We start from the raw sequence: 13,496 nt of genomic DNA, 5'->3' as shown, positions 1-13,496 counted from the left end.
GATTTTTTATTTTATATAACCACAGAAATTGCAGCTCGGAAACTAAAACGAATCACATACAACGACGACTCCTCGTACATATTACTGAAAAAGAATCTGGGCCAATTTGTTTCAGACCATATTCAGCGAAACATGACCGTGTGAAACCGGGAGAAATATCCAAGCAGAAATTTTATATTTTTCAACATAGAATTTTAATTCATCTACTATCTCCAATAAAGACCTGAGCAAGTTATTATTTTTGTCTGCGAGTGCGACAGCAGTCGAAGTAAAAACTTTTATGATATCGTTTAGAGAAAGGATTAGGGTTTATAATTTTACACATTTACTAAGTATTATGAAATGATCTTATTATAGGGAAAACAACGACAGAAACACAACCTCCAATCGCCCCAGCTTCCAGAAGCATCAGGCAACATCGGACCGTGTAGACGCCGGGGGGCGGCAGCCCCCTGGCCGATCATATTGAAAATCTGTGAAGACTACAGTGTGTTATTTTTTGAAGACATTTGTGAAGACTACAGTGTATTATTTTGATTAAAGCTTTTCCATTTTTACTGTTTCAATGAACGATGGCAGTAGCGACGCCGGAAGCAGCGTGTGTCAACCTTCCACATCGGCTGAGACCTCAGTAAGATGCCCCTTCTGTTCCCAGGCAAAATTTTTTAAAGTAGAAAGGGGCCTGAAGATACACTTAGGCAAAGTCCACAAGATGCAGAGTGTATCTCAGTGCCCCTTGACCCCTCAAGTTACTATACCTCCAATAAACCATCTCCTCTGGAACTCACTATCAAAATTAAAAAGTAACACCCCCATACTCAAAAGAGTGCCCAGGGGTGCAAGGCGGACTGTTGCGTCAAGTCTGGCCCAATGCGTCCGCCTCGCAACCCTGGAAAATTCAGAAAGCGCCTGGGAACAGTTGCTCACCCTTCCCTACCGCATCCTACATGTTGACAAAACTCAGATAAATAAAAAATCATTAACCAAGCAAATTAAACTAAATTGCAGCCTTTCGACCTCCATTTTCGTCCCAGACACTTCAGTAAATTCCAAATTCACCTCCAAGGACTTGTGTCAACATGTAGAGAATAAATTTCCCTATAATAAGATCATTTTGTAAAACTATTAAATTAGAAGTATTATGTGTTAAAGAAAGTAAAAGAAAATTGCATAAAATCTAGGTCACCTTAACTTATTTTGTAAAAGGGTCATGAGAACTTTGAAGTTTAACACTTCAACACACAATTCTTGGACTCCTCTTAGCCTGGCTTGCAGCCAGTACACTTAAGTTGTGAGTGCTTAATGCTAATTGACATACGGTGACTCTTTGAATTAACGGGTCAAAAAACTTTGCTGTCTGGCTTTCGAGCTAGACAAACTATTATAATGATAGTGACATCTTAAAGAAATAAAGAATATAAATCCACACTTAGAATTAAAGGAAATATCGCTTGCGATGGACACAGGTGAAGGGTAAAGCTTAACAAATCTTTTTTTTAACTGTAAAGTAAATAAAGTAAGTTATGTTGTAATAAGAAAATTATGTTGGTATTCTCCAAATACGTAACAAGCTAAATGCTTTCACAGTAAAGCGTAAATACCAAGATGGGTCTAACCCACATAACAAACCATTAAAATTAGGAATGACCAGCAAAAATTGCAAGCCATTAAATCAGTAAAAACATGATTACATATTGTACGACGTCGGAAAATCTACCTCGTTAGCTGTCAATACAGTGATAGATGCGTTTTTAATGATCCTTTCCCAAATAAATTCTATTGTAGGGAATAAATCTTCCAGTTAGAAAGACATGTTATTTTGCGTGCAGCTGTTACGAGAAAAATGTGGGCTGTTTTCTCCGAGGCTCGTTTAAGAGGCTTAGTCGATGCTGCCAGTTTGTGGTCCTCTACCGAAACTGTTTTGTTGTTTTTAGTTCGAAGCTGAGTATTTGTTGGAAATGTTTGTTGTTTTGAGGAAAGTGCACTTCGGATTTCATGACCAACTGTTAAGTTAAGTGAAACACCGATATTGCTTCGAAAGAATTCAATTTTTGAAAATGTTTTATTATATTTTGCGTGAAACATATAGCAATTGTTGTTAATAAAAATATATAAGCGACGCGATAACGAGCCCTTCTAAGCTTCTTAATGAACTCTTACAAAGTTTCTTTTTGTGAAGTAATAGCAGGGAAAGTTTTATATGCAATGTTGGTAATGAAACACGTGCCAGATTGCACAGACATTTTCCTCATTTTCCGGAATACAGCTGAGACCTTGGCAGCTTAAAATTATTTAGCTGGTAATGCATACTACTGCTGCTGCCATTTGCAAATGTGGAGGTATGTACTTGAACTTAAATGGATAAAGTACAGAAAATGAACCTTGGCGCCAGTGGCTTTATAGTTTGTGGGTAATAAGTAACGTGGGTGAGTAGACAAGAATAGCCAAGCATTTTTTTATTATTCAGAGTTTTATATTCAAAAAATATGAAAACGTAATTATTGAATGATTAAAAGTAAACGTTAATTAAGGTAATAATTACTATCAGTACCTATTTCATTACCTCATCTGAACTGATTACATTTTTTTCAATCGACTACCAGAGTCAACTTCCAAAGTGTTAGTCCTCTCAATTCCCCCTCGCTTAGTATTTTCGATGCCTCTCCCCGCTTGTGGTTTTAGAGGGGTGATCGTCACCCGGGATTCCCCACTTCATGCATTAAGATTAGTCATTCGATATAGATAAGGGGAAAAGGGCCTCTATTTTCATCACAATAAAGCCGTTTTTCACCTTTGGTGAATAAGGTTTTGTGGCAAGTTTGTAAAAACGATTGTTGTGGTTTGAAAATAGTTTCGTTTGATCCAGTTTGAATATTCTTGCGATTTATGATCTTTGGTGTGTGCATAAGTACTGTTTAGTAAACAGAGTATCTGATCATCAGTATCAGATGAGATGAGAGTATCATCAGAGTAATATGGAATAGGCATACCCTTTACTTGATGATGATATAGTTAAGAAAACTTTCGTTGCTTAAGTCCATATGGCGTTCACGATATTGATATAGTACTAGCTCGTAGGTCCGAGAGAGTATGTGGTTCTTAGGGTTCCGTACCCCAAGGGTAAAACGGGACCCTATTGTTTTCGCTTCTCCGTCCGTCCGTCCGTCCGTCCGTTCGTCCGTCTGTCACCAGGCTATATCTCATGAACCGTGATAGTTAGAGAGCTGAAATTTTCACACGTGAGTATTGTTGCCGCTATAATAACAAATACTGAAAACTAGAATTAAATAAATATTTCGGGGGACTCCGATACAACAAACGTGATTTTTTTGTCCGTTTTATAAATCGGTACGGAACCCTTCGTGCGCGAGTCCGACTCGCACTTGGCCGGTTTTTTTTTCATTACCTTAAGAATCCGCAAGCATTAGCGGTTATACTATCATTATGTTTATGTACCCATCTTAACCAAACAAGATAAATATTACAGATTTTCCATCAAATCAATCACATAATGGCGGAAAACGTCTTATCTTGCATACGCTTTCATCTTCGAATGTTTTAAAAACACAAAGGCAATACATATTTCCTTATAAGTTTGCTCATACGTGTACAATTGGCAAATGCGTTCCAGTTAGCCGGCTTACGAGTTCCCAGTTCCGAGTTACGATTCCCGGGAGCAGAGAACTGTAACAAAGGCTTGTCATACTTTGATGTATCTTTTGTCCACGAGGCTTAAGGCGACGCTCAACTTAAAAGTCGGATCCGTTTTAGCTTAAGGGGATGCTTCGTAACTCGGATATGCTCTGAGTGGCGCTTCAGTCTTATGTTTTTAAAGGCTAAAAATAGATCTTGTGTGTTGTATGTTCTTGTAATTTTATCACAGCGATGATAAGTCAAGCAAAAAAACGAAGAGATAGGTTGTTATGTGTTTTGCTGAACATAATTTTTTGACTTTATATAAATACCTACTTACACACATGATGGCGTGCTGTTGGCTAAAACCAGACGTTTTTTTAAGTTTTAGTACATTTTTATATTTGTGTCGCATGAATAGTTAGTTAATGCTTGACTATGTAAAATTACGTTTACGACGAATAAATAAAGAAATCAAAAGCGTGGATAGGCTGTGCTTTGTGTTAAAAAGTCGTAAAACTAGATTTTTTAGACGTAAACCCAGCTTCTAGCAGCCGTTAAAAATAAAATAATCTAACTAAACTTTTACTCCAAAGAAAATAGACATAGCATTTTCCCGTATTTGATTTGGCGAGCATCGCCGCTGTGCCGAGCTAGTTCACAAACACTGCCCGTATGTGTCGTCACAGACAAATAAACTACCGTACATAGTTCACTGTACATACACAGGGCACACGATCTTTCCACGTTCCTCATAACTGGGGCACGTATGCTAACGTGAAGCGTTTTTGATGATCTTTCCCAAATAAATTATGTTGTAGGGAATAAATCTTCTAGTTAGAAAGACATGTTATTTTGTGTGCAGCTGTTACGAGAAAAATGTAAAAACTTTTCTTGGAGCCTCGTTTAAGAGGATGCTGTCAGTTTGTGGTCTTCTACCGAAAATGTTCCACTTAAGTGCACTTCGGATTTCATTATAAACTTTTCAGTTAATCGAAGCACCATAGATATAAAGATATATAATTGAGACGTCACTTTTGTCGATTACTACTGAATTCTCCTTTGTAAATGTTGTATCTCTGTAAATCTCATCTATTTACGAGTGCAATATTTCTCCATCACAAACACTACTCGTATGTATCGTCACAGACAAATAAACTACCGTACATAGTTCACTGTACATGCACAGTGCACACGTTTTCTGAACATTCCTCATAACTGGGGCACGTATGGCCGTCCGTGACGTCTCCTTTGTCCACGCTATCATTCAAGTTTATAGCTGTTTGAACCTGCTATCATATCTAGTCTGTAGATTACTCGGGCTGTTAGCTTGATTTGGATAACTGAGGATTATACTTTATATAGGTTTTTGGACTCAAATGTTACAGCATTTCGACGCTAGGTAGCTAGACGCTCTTTCTTTTCTCGATAAAGTTTGGTGGACTCCAACTTTAATGACGTGTATTAAAAAGTCATTTTATTTTATTTGTTTTATAATTTTCGGAAAACTTACAGCTAGAAGAAACAATATGAAATAAATAATATGACATTTGAAGGCCATTGAGAAGTTTTCACAAATAGATTTTACATAGTGATAGAAAGAAAATGTCGATTGGTAATGACCCAAAATATAATTGATTATCGCTTTAGGTAAATCAGTTTAACTTTAAATGTATATTTATGATATTCTTTTAAAAGTCAGAGTACAAGCCATTGCTTTACATAAATAAAGCGACCTTTAAACAAGGTTTGATTCATAATTTTGTATCAAATATAGACTTCACACTAAACTGGTCACAGTTCGCTTAGGTCCTAATATAACATTAAAATATTGACGTAAGTATTATTTCAAGGGACTGTTGAAGTCATCATCTCCCAAGCCTTTTCTCAACTACGGTCAGGCCGGCTTTCAGGCTAACCGAAAAACCAGCTGTGTAACTGTGGTTTACAGGGAGCGACTGCTTATCTGAACTTCTCAACCCAGGCAACTCAGTACCCCCAGTACGGTAAGACTGGTTGTCAGAATTTACTAACTTGTGACTACAAGGGAGTGTTGAAGTCGGTTCAAATAATATCTCTTGGTATTTGTACTAGCTTACATAACGGTGTTACATAATGCGTTAGCTACGATGAACTTACAGCAATACAACGTAGTTATAATGGCCTGGAAATATATTTTCTTAAAGCTTTTTGGGAAGGTTTAGACTTATTTAGTATTATAATTAGGTGATATTCACCCACTCCAGTGTAATGATCCCAACCTGTTGGTGCTGTCCACTTCAGCTGAAGTGTTTGCCGCTTCAATAGATCTTGATAATCTTTGGATAACGACGAGTAGGTATAAAGTACAGCTGATAATAAGAAAGAATTAAGGAGATGTCAGAAATTGGTTCCTTTATTGTACGTTTTTTTCAGGGTCTTATCAAAATGCAAAATTATTGTTGCATATTACTCTTAACACCTCAGAAGAAATAAGTATGATATACGTATATAGGTGAATTAATACCTGAGTATCTTGATTTCAGAGCAGTTTCCCCGTTTAGGTGGATCCCGATTTATTTTATCTTGATCGAAAGTCAGTTTGGCTGAAAACACATTAATTTCTACCCAAGTATGAGCAAATGCAAGTTTTACAAAAATAACTAGATACGCCATATTTTAAACTGTTAAACTTATGTTTCCCTGAAGGCTGCAAGTGATATTTTTGCTTTACGATTCTGCGGAACGAGCAACAGTAAAGCGAGTTCAAAGAATAGTGGCGGTTAAACGTGAACCATAAAGTTTATAGGTATTGTTTGTGGGCCACTGAGCGGGAACACAACAGATACAACCTTTAGGTATTAGTGAATTAGTCATAGACAAAGATTGCGGCTGGGATTGAAGCTCGTGATATTATTAGTAATTTTATAAAACTATATTTTGTAAAGTCATGAAAGTAACGATAGCATAGATTTTGAAAATGATTTCGATAATTCAAATAGGTAGTGTTTATTTGTTGTAAAAAAATTGAGTCATTAACATTTGTCATTGAACAAGTGAAGCTGCTTATAGTCGTAACTGTCTCATTTATTACTCTTACGTTATCCATTCTAGCTATAGAAATGCTCACCAAAATTAACTTATCCTAAAACAGCAATAAATTAAATTTGTATACAGCCAACAAGTAAATATTGCAGACGCACTCAAACCCGCCCTATTCAGCAGAATATCAAATTACTACGTACTACGCCTGTTTGCATACTTGACTTACTACGGCTAAATCCCACACATATACATAAAGATAACACCTTATGTTTGTGTGTAAGTGATTCGTAGCCACCGTAGTCGCTGTTTGCCGTAGTCTTGCTATGATACCGCTACGCAGGTTACGAGTTTCGTAGCAGATGGGTTACTACTCGTTATTTTAGGATACAAGCCATGAAAATATGCAAACCCCTATGATATCCGACCGGGGCTGCGGGATCGTTTGAAAGAGTTACCGCGGCCCTGGTACATAAAAGGCCTACGACGGAACACGACGGTCAGTAAGAGTCTGACACTCCCCACCGCTCGCCGCTGTACCCACAGCGGGAGGGGTCATTTGATGATTTTTGAAGTCGTTAGAAAAAAGCCCCTATGATATTTGTTAATTCATTTGTCACATACTTACCTGTATTTTTAGATAGGTCATATATAAAAAGAAATCTAAGTTTATTCTTATATTTTCTTTAGATTCTTTCTATTTAAAGCCAAAAATAGACGTTTTTGTTCTTCTACAATATTGATGGCAGTTGTTCCAAGTTGACGCGCCGTCCCGATTGGCTGAGCTCTGCCACGTAATCTGTCTCCGAGAGATAGTTGGAACAGCTCTGTAACACAAACTCCGCAACTGCGGCGAACTTGCTGTCAATATTAATTTAAACAAAACAATTACTTGTTCTGTACCTGCTTATTTAACTCTGTTTGTTATTTGTTTTGTTGTTGTGTTACGGGCTTATGAATATCTGAGGGACATTTCAAATTGAAATCTTAATAAGCATTTAAAACAAAAGAGACAGGAGAAATTCATTAGGTACAGATTTTTAAAGTTCGTGTCATCATGTGTGTATCGTATACATTTCTCTTACTAATGTCACAATTTCGCTGCTCCATAAAACCAAGACCCTCATCATCATCATCATCATCTCAGCCATAAGATGTCCACTGCTGAACATAGGCCTCCCCCTTAGACCTCCACAGATACCTGTTGGAGGCGACCTGCATCCAGCGTCTTCCGGCGACCAATCCCTACATAATCACAATAGTTTACATTCACCCCTCTACCTAACTCACAACACAACTAAAACAAACTAAAAAGGGCGAGTATACACCCCTATACTTAGTTTATATTCGACTGATCCCAAACGTCATGAACAGACTTGCCCAAACTTACGCATGGCCCGTCAGTGGCCACTGCGCGTGCGGCTTAATTAGGGTAAATCGTCAAGCTGGTAGAACTGTCGTTACAATACCCCCGTCAGGGTAGCGGGTATTGGGTATTTTTAATGATGATTTTATTATTTTTTTGGGTTGAAGTAACTTTTAAAAGTTTTGGTCGTCGATCATATTTTTTGCAGTCTGTTTTGTAAAGTCGTTAATTATTTATTGTAGGCTGATTACTCTCGTGTATTGTGCGTTTATTTTTAGTGTAATGTAAGGTGTTTTCTGTAGTTTGCTAAACGTAACATATCAATCAGTTTTTCTACAAAACTCCTTAAACTAATGCTTAATATTATGATCTTTTTATAAGCAATTCCTTTTGTGAGTCTAACCGAAATGGACAGTGTTACAAATATGCATTTACTTTCAAACTGTTCAAGATATTCCATCGGTTATTTTTCTAAGAAGCACTGTGTGCAATAAAATAACTTAAATTTATTTGATACTGTTATATTTTAAGTATATAGCTATATAAGTATACAAACACAGGGCACCATAGAACAGCGCTGGGAAGTTTGTTCCATCGAACACAAACACCATCAGAGACTCCATAGGAACTATGGTTTTCTTGCTTTCTTCTTAAACTTTATACAATCCAACTATGGCGATATAAGATTCAAATATAATATATAGATTAAATACAAAAAAATCAGATAATATAAATTATTGTTCCAAGTTAAAATGTACATTTTGTATATAACAAAATTATTGTTTCAATGACAGTTGACGAATTTTGTCATGCACGGAATATTTAGTATTTTATTTCACTGGCAACATTGGTAATGGTTATACGAACTATTTTAATAAAATATTTTGAATGGAATTCATGAATTTCGTATACAGTTGGATATGTAATTATGTAGTTAATGAGTTTTTTTATGTACAATATTATTAATTTACTCCTGCAACGAGTAAAAAGTGGTAAGACAAAATGGTATGACGGCCTTAGCAAAGCAGAGAGACAAGCAAAAGCTAAGTAATCGAATGCATGGAGTAGACAAGCATACAAGATATTCGAACAGCCAGGCTATTTTCTTTTTTCCTTTTTTTGTAAACCTAGAAAGAACAGAAAATATACGGTTTCACGAGGGTTTGGTTTTATGAGAAACCTGTTTTATTAGGCATGCTTTTTTAAAGTAGGAATAGCATTTTTATGTTATTCATAACAGCAATTTATAAAGGTGATTATCATCTTGATTGATTTGGAGTAAATAATTTAGGCTTTGCGGAAATTGAACCTGCCACAAACAGCGCAACAAATTGTTTTCCCATTTATCAACAAAATCAATTTACATTTCCCACGGGAATAAATTCCAGTTCGAAAAATATAAACTAGTAAAAAGTATTATTTATTTCTCAAATGAAATGCAATTCCGCGTATTACCGGGATCAATGGTCGCTTCCATCCAACCGGAGAGCATTTCATAAAGTCAATACAACGGATTACATGAATATTCCACGAAGCTATATTATTCACAGCTCAGTGCACGATGAAATATCAAGTTAAACAAGAACCGTTTAATATTGCGTCGGATCAAAGTTGCTGTTTATGGTATTAATCTAAGCTGGGAGCTGAGTGCTAGCTCGAATAGGAGTTTCCTTGAATCTCGGTCAGCTAGTTCCCTTTGAAGTTCAAATCTCTTTTATTAAAAGCTCTAGGGATGAGATATTTTTTTCTGTTTAATAGAAATGCTTATCTAAATATGCTTTGATCTTCTTTGCAGTTATAGCTCGACTGAAATTCGATCTATAATATCAGGAAAATACTGTACTTTTCTGTAGATGCAAGCATGATTCCCAAAAAGTATTCAAAGTCCGCTATTTATAATAAATCTCATAATAATTAATTTGAATTGATTAAATTACCAAAAGATCGTTCAATAGAATATGTAAGAACCTTCATTATCATTGAATTGATATTTAATTCGAAGGTTTTATATGAGCCTATTTACATTTAGAAAATTACTACCAGCTACATAGGTAGGCCTGAAACCCTTAGGTGGGCTGATAGCTGTTCATAGTAATGTAAACGTTGGCGTCCAACCGGCCTTGTCCAAACATGTGTAATGATTTTAACTGGCTTGGATCTTGTACAAACATGTACATTAATGGCTATACATATCCTACCTGTAGTATAGTTCGGCCATTCAGAGAATGCGTTCCTGACACGTCGCGATTGAACTGACGACGTAACTACATTCATTGATTATTGATATAATAATGTTGTTTTAATGCTCCTCAATTGTTAAAACGGTAAACAACCAGCAAAAATATTTTTATCGTAACTGCAACGCCATTGCAAAGTTACGTCGTCAGTTCAATCGCGACGTGTCAGGAACGCATTCTCTGAATGGCCGAACTATAGTTATGGATGTGAAGTTTTCGAGTCAAGTAACTTAGGTACTTCTTGACAGTTTTGTGTATATATAAATGTGTGCAAATAAAATAAAAAATCTATGTTACTCTTACTGATTGAATATTACGTTTTCCGAATGTCGTTGCACCCATTTATCATAAAGTGAACATGACGATTTTATTGCAATATATTTGATATGTGAATAAAATAAAATGCTGTGACGCATCTGTCTTCAGACAAAGAGAATTCGCTTTGTTTTCGAACAAACAAAATAAATAGAATTGAACGAGAGATTGATGGAGATCACTTGTAATTTATTGAGACAAGGTTGGATCTTGGACCGCATCGTGACGAAGTAGATGCTGTGTCGTCATTGTTTTATTGTGACGGAGAAGAAAATATACATCTTGTATAGCGTCATCCCTTTCTAGTGACGATGTCAAATGAAACAGCCATTTATCCGAAGTGTAAAATAAACGTGTTTTCAAAGAATTACCTGAGCAAGTGACCATTCCAAAAATGAGCCTGAGCATTACAAAAATGAAATGAGACTGAGCCATGTGTTGCGATATGTCTGCAATTGCTTGCAATGTAGCTGGCCTGTGTTGTAGCCACATTATATGGCCATAAATGTAGCCCAGACAGAAACATTATTATTTTTATTGCAAAAAATATATTTTTAAATAAAATAATTTAAGTTAACATTATTAGGTACAAAATAAGTTTCAGAATTTAAATCAATTTCCATTTTTTAATAAAATAAAATAATTTCAGTTAACATTATGAGGCACAAAATAAGTTCCAGAATTTTAATAAATTTCTAGTACCTACTTATATCTAAAAATCTCATCATAAATTCAGACAGTGTTCGAAACGATAAATAAGGTTATATTATAAACTTCTATCGCTATATTTTACGAGCGCTGTGAGCAAAATCGTTGCGAAGATTACTTTGAAATATGTAGCTAAATTTTATGTCCTCTGTGTTAAAACTAAATATATTTAACGACAATGTATCATCTCTAAAATATTTTGCTTTTTCGGAAGAATAATGAATGTATTGCCTGCGTATATATCACACCATGAAATTTCAAAATGGTGTTATAATTTAACTTTGAAACACAGCAGTTATTAAGTTAAGATTTATAATAGATAATCGTATCTACGTATTACGTGTCACATAATATTTAAAAAAACTGTATGATTCGATAAATGATGTGGGTTTTATATATTTACCCGGTTTTAGAATCGCAACGTATCTTCATTTTTTTAAATTTCAAAATCTCTACTACTTATGTTTAGTAAACCTTTTCAAAGCGTTCCTTTGTGTTTGTGCAGTAGTTCGCCCAAACCCTGTGTTGAGTCAGTTTACCTAAATCCGTGGTTTATTCATAACCGCAAGTTTTAGCCGGAACTTACCCGGCTTTTGCAACGTTTCGGACAAAAGGGTTAACAAGATTCATTAATTTTAAAAATATGTGCATTGCTAGTAAACTCCTGTGTCATTATATGTTCTGCGAAGGAGTACGCACTCATTTAGGTAGGAATATAATCATGAGATGCATACATCCATTGGGTTGCTTAAGAAAATCGCACCATTGTATAATTCTATCCCAAGGTTGTAAGAATTGTAGAGAAACACTACTATAAAGACAAAAATCAAACAGAGACATATGCCAAAAGAACGTCATTATCTATAACTTCCCAACATTTTTAATTCCATCGAAACAAGTTAAGCGCAAAGTTACGGAGCGCGTGTCACCACGTACATTTACATACGATCCTATATTTACATAAGCGGGAGGGCCGAACAATATGAATAAGTTGGCGCAAGTTATTTATGTACTATTTGAGCGTTATTCCACGACTGACCTGGATTTTAGTAGGAATGTTTACTAGCGAGTTCTGCTGTTATCTTGGGAGCAAGTTATACGCGACCGCGGTACTGAAACAGGTGGGATTCTGTGCCCGTTAATGAAAGAATTCTTGCGTTGTGATAGGATCGGCGTTCAGTTAATTGGCTTGATGATTGTGAAGGTTGACATTACTAAAATAAAATTAAGCTGATTGGATTGGGTATTTTTGACTTTCATAAATAAGAAACTGATTTAACAAAGATACTACGCCTGGCTAGTTTAACATTATGTTTTAATTTGTAAATAGGTTTGAAGTCTTTGAAATACATATTTTGTAAAAGGTTTTGATCGCCTAAAGCATTCATATTAGTCCACCCACTTCACGACTTCACAGTTTCGTCAGTGCTGAAGCGAGCTGTCGCGCCGTAGCGCTATTCATCTCGTAGCTCGTAGCACTACGGAGTTAGCGGGTATTAGCTTACTGCTACGCCGCTACGACGCTACGCTCACCATTTTATCTTATCTCTAGACATGATGATAACATGTACTATCAAAATGGTAAAATGTACGTGGAACTATGTAAAAAAAATTGTGAAATAAGTAAAGTCTCATGTAATCATCATCATCAACATCATCTCAGCCATAGGACGTCCACTGCTGAACATAGGCCTCCCCCTTTGATCTCCACAGATACCTGTTGGAAGCGACCTGCATCCAGCGTCTCATGTAATAATTGCAGCCTTTTATCGTCCCAATGTTGGGCACAGGTAGGGCTGCCATCTCGAATTTCGCCAAACCCGGACAAACATTTAAAAAACCCGGACATTTGGTGTAAATCGCATTTTTCCCCCGAACCTAATTTGTAATCCCTTTACTACTAACATATACTTAAATTCAATGAGGTGCTTTCTTACATGAAAAGTGTCCGGGTTTTCCCCGGACACTTCTTGAAACCCCTCCCGGACGGCCCCCGGACGGCCTCCAAACGAGGACAAATCCGGGGAAACCCGGACGGATGGCAGCCCTAGGCACAGGCCTCCTCTTACAAGGAAAAGGATTGAGCGCTGATATTTTTGAAAGATTGAGCGTTAAGATTAAGCGTAATGAGCAACGTAAATTAAAAAAAAAACTGTCGGAAATTTTATCTTCGAAATAATTATCATAAAATAATTTTCACAAACGACAACATAAAT

The 13,496-nt window shown here is 36.2% G+C and overlaps 1 protein-coding gene across 1 annotated transcript in view; it reads right to left on the bottom strand.

Annotated features, from left to right (window-relative positions):
* LOC124634398 (progestin and adipoQ receptor family member 4) overlaps positions 1 to 13,496 on the bottom strand; it is an 86,212-nt gene that overhangs the window by 21,959 nt on the left and 50,757 nt on the right. The window lies entirely within an intron of this gene.

This window comes from Helicoverpa zea, chromosome 11 (assembly GCF_022581195.2).
Source record: "Helicoverpa zea isolate HzStark_Cry1AcR chromosome 11, ilHelZeax1.1, whole genome shotgun sequence".
Classification (NCBI taxonomy): Eukaryota; Metazoa; Arthropoda; class Insecta; order Lepidoptera; family Noctuidae; genus Helicoverpa; species Helicoverpa zea.
Note: the sequence above shows the minus strand (reverse complement) of the source record. Positions and strands in the feature narration are given on the sequence as shown.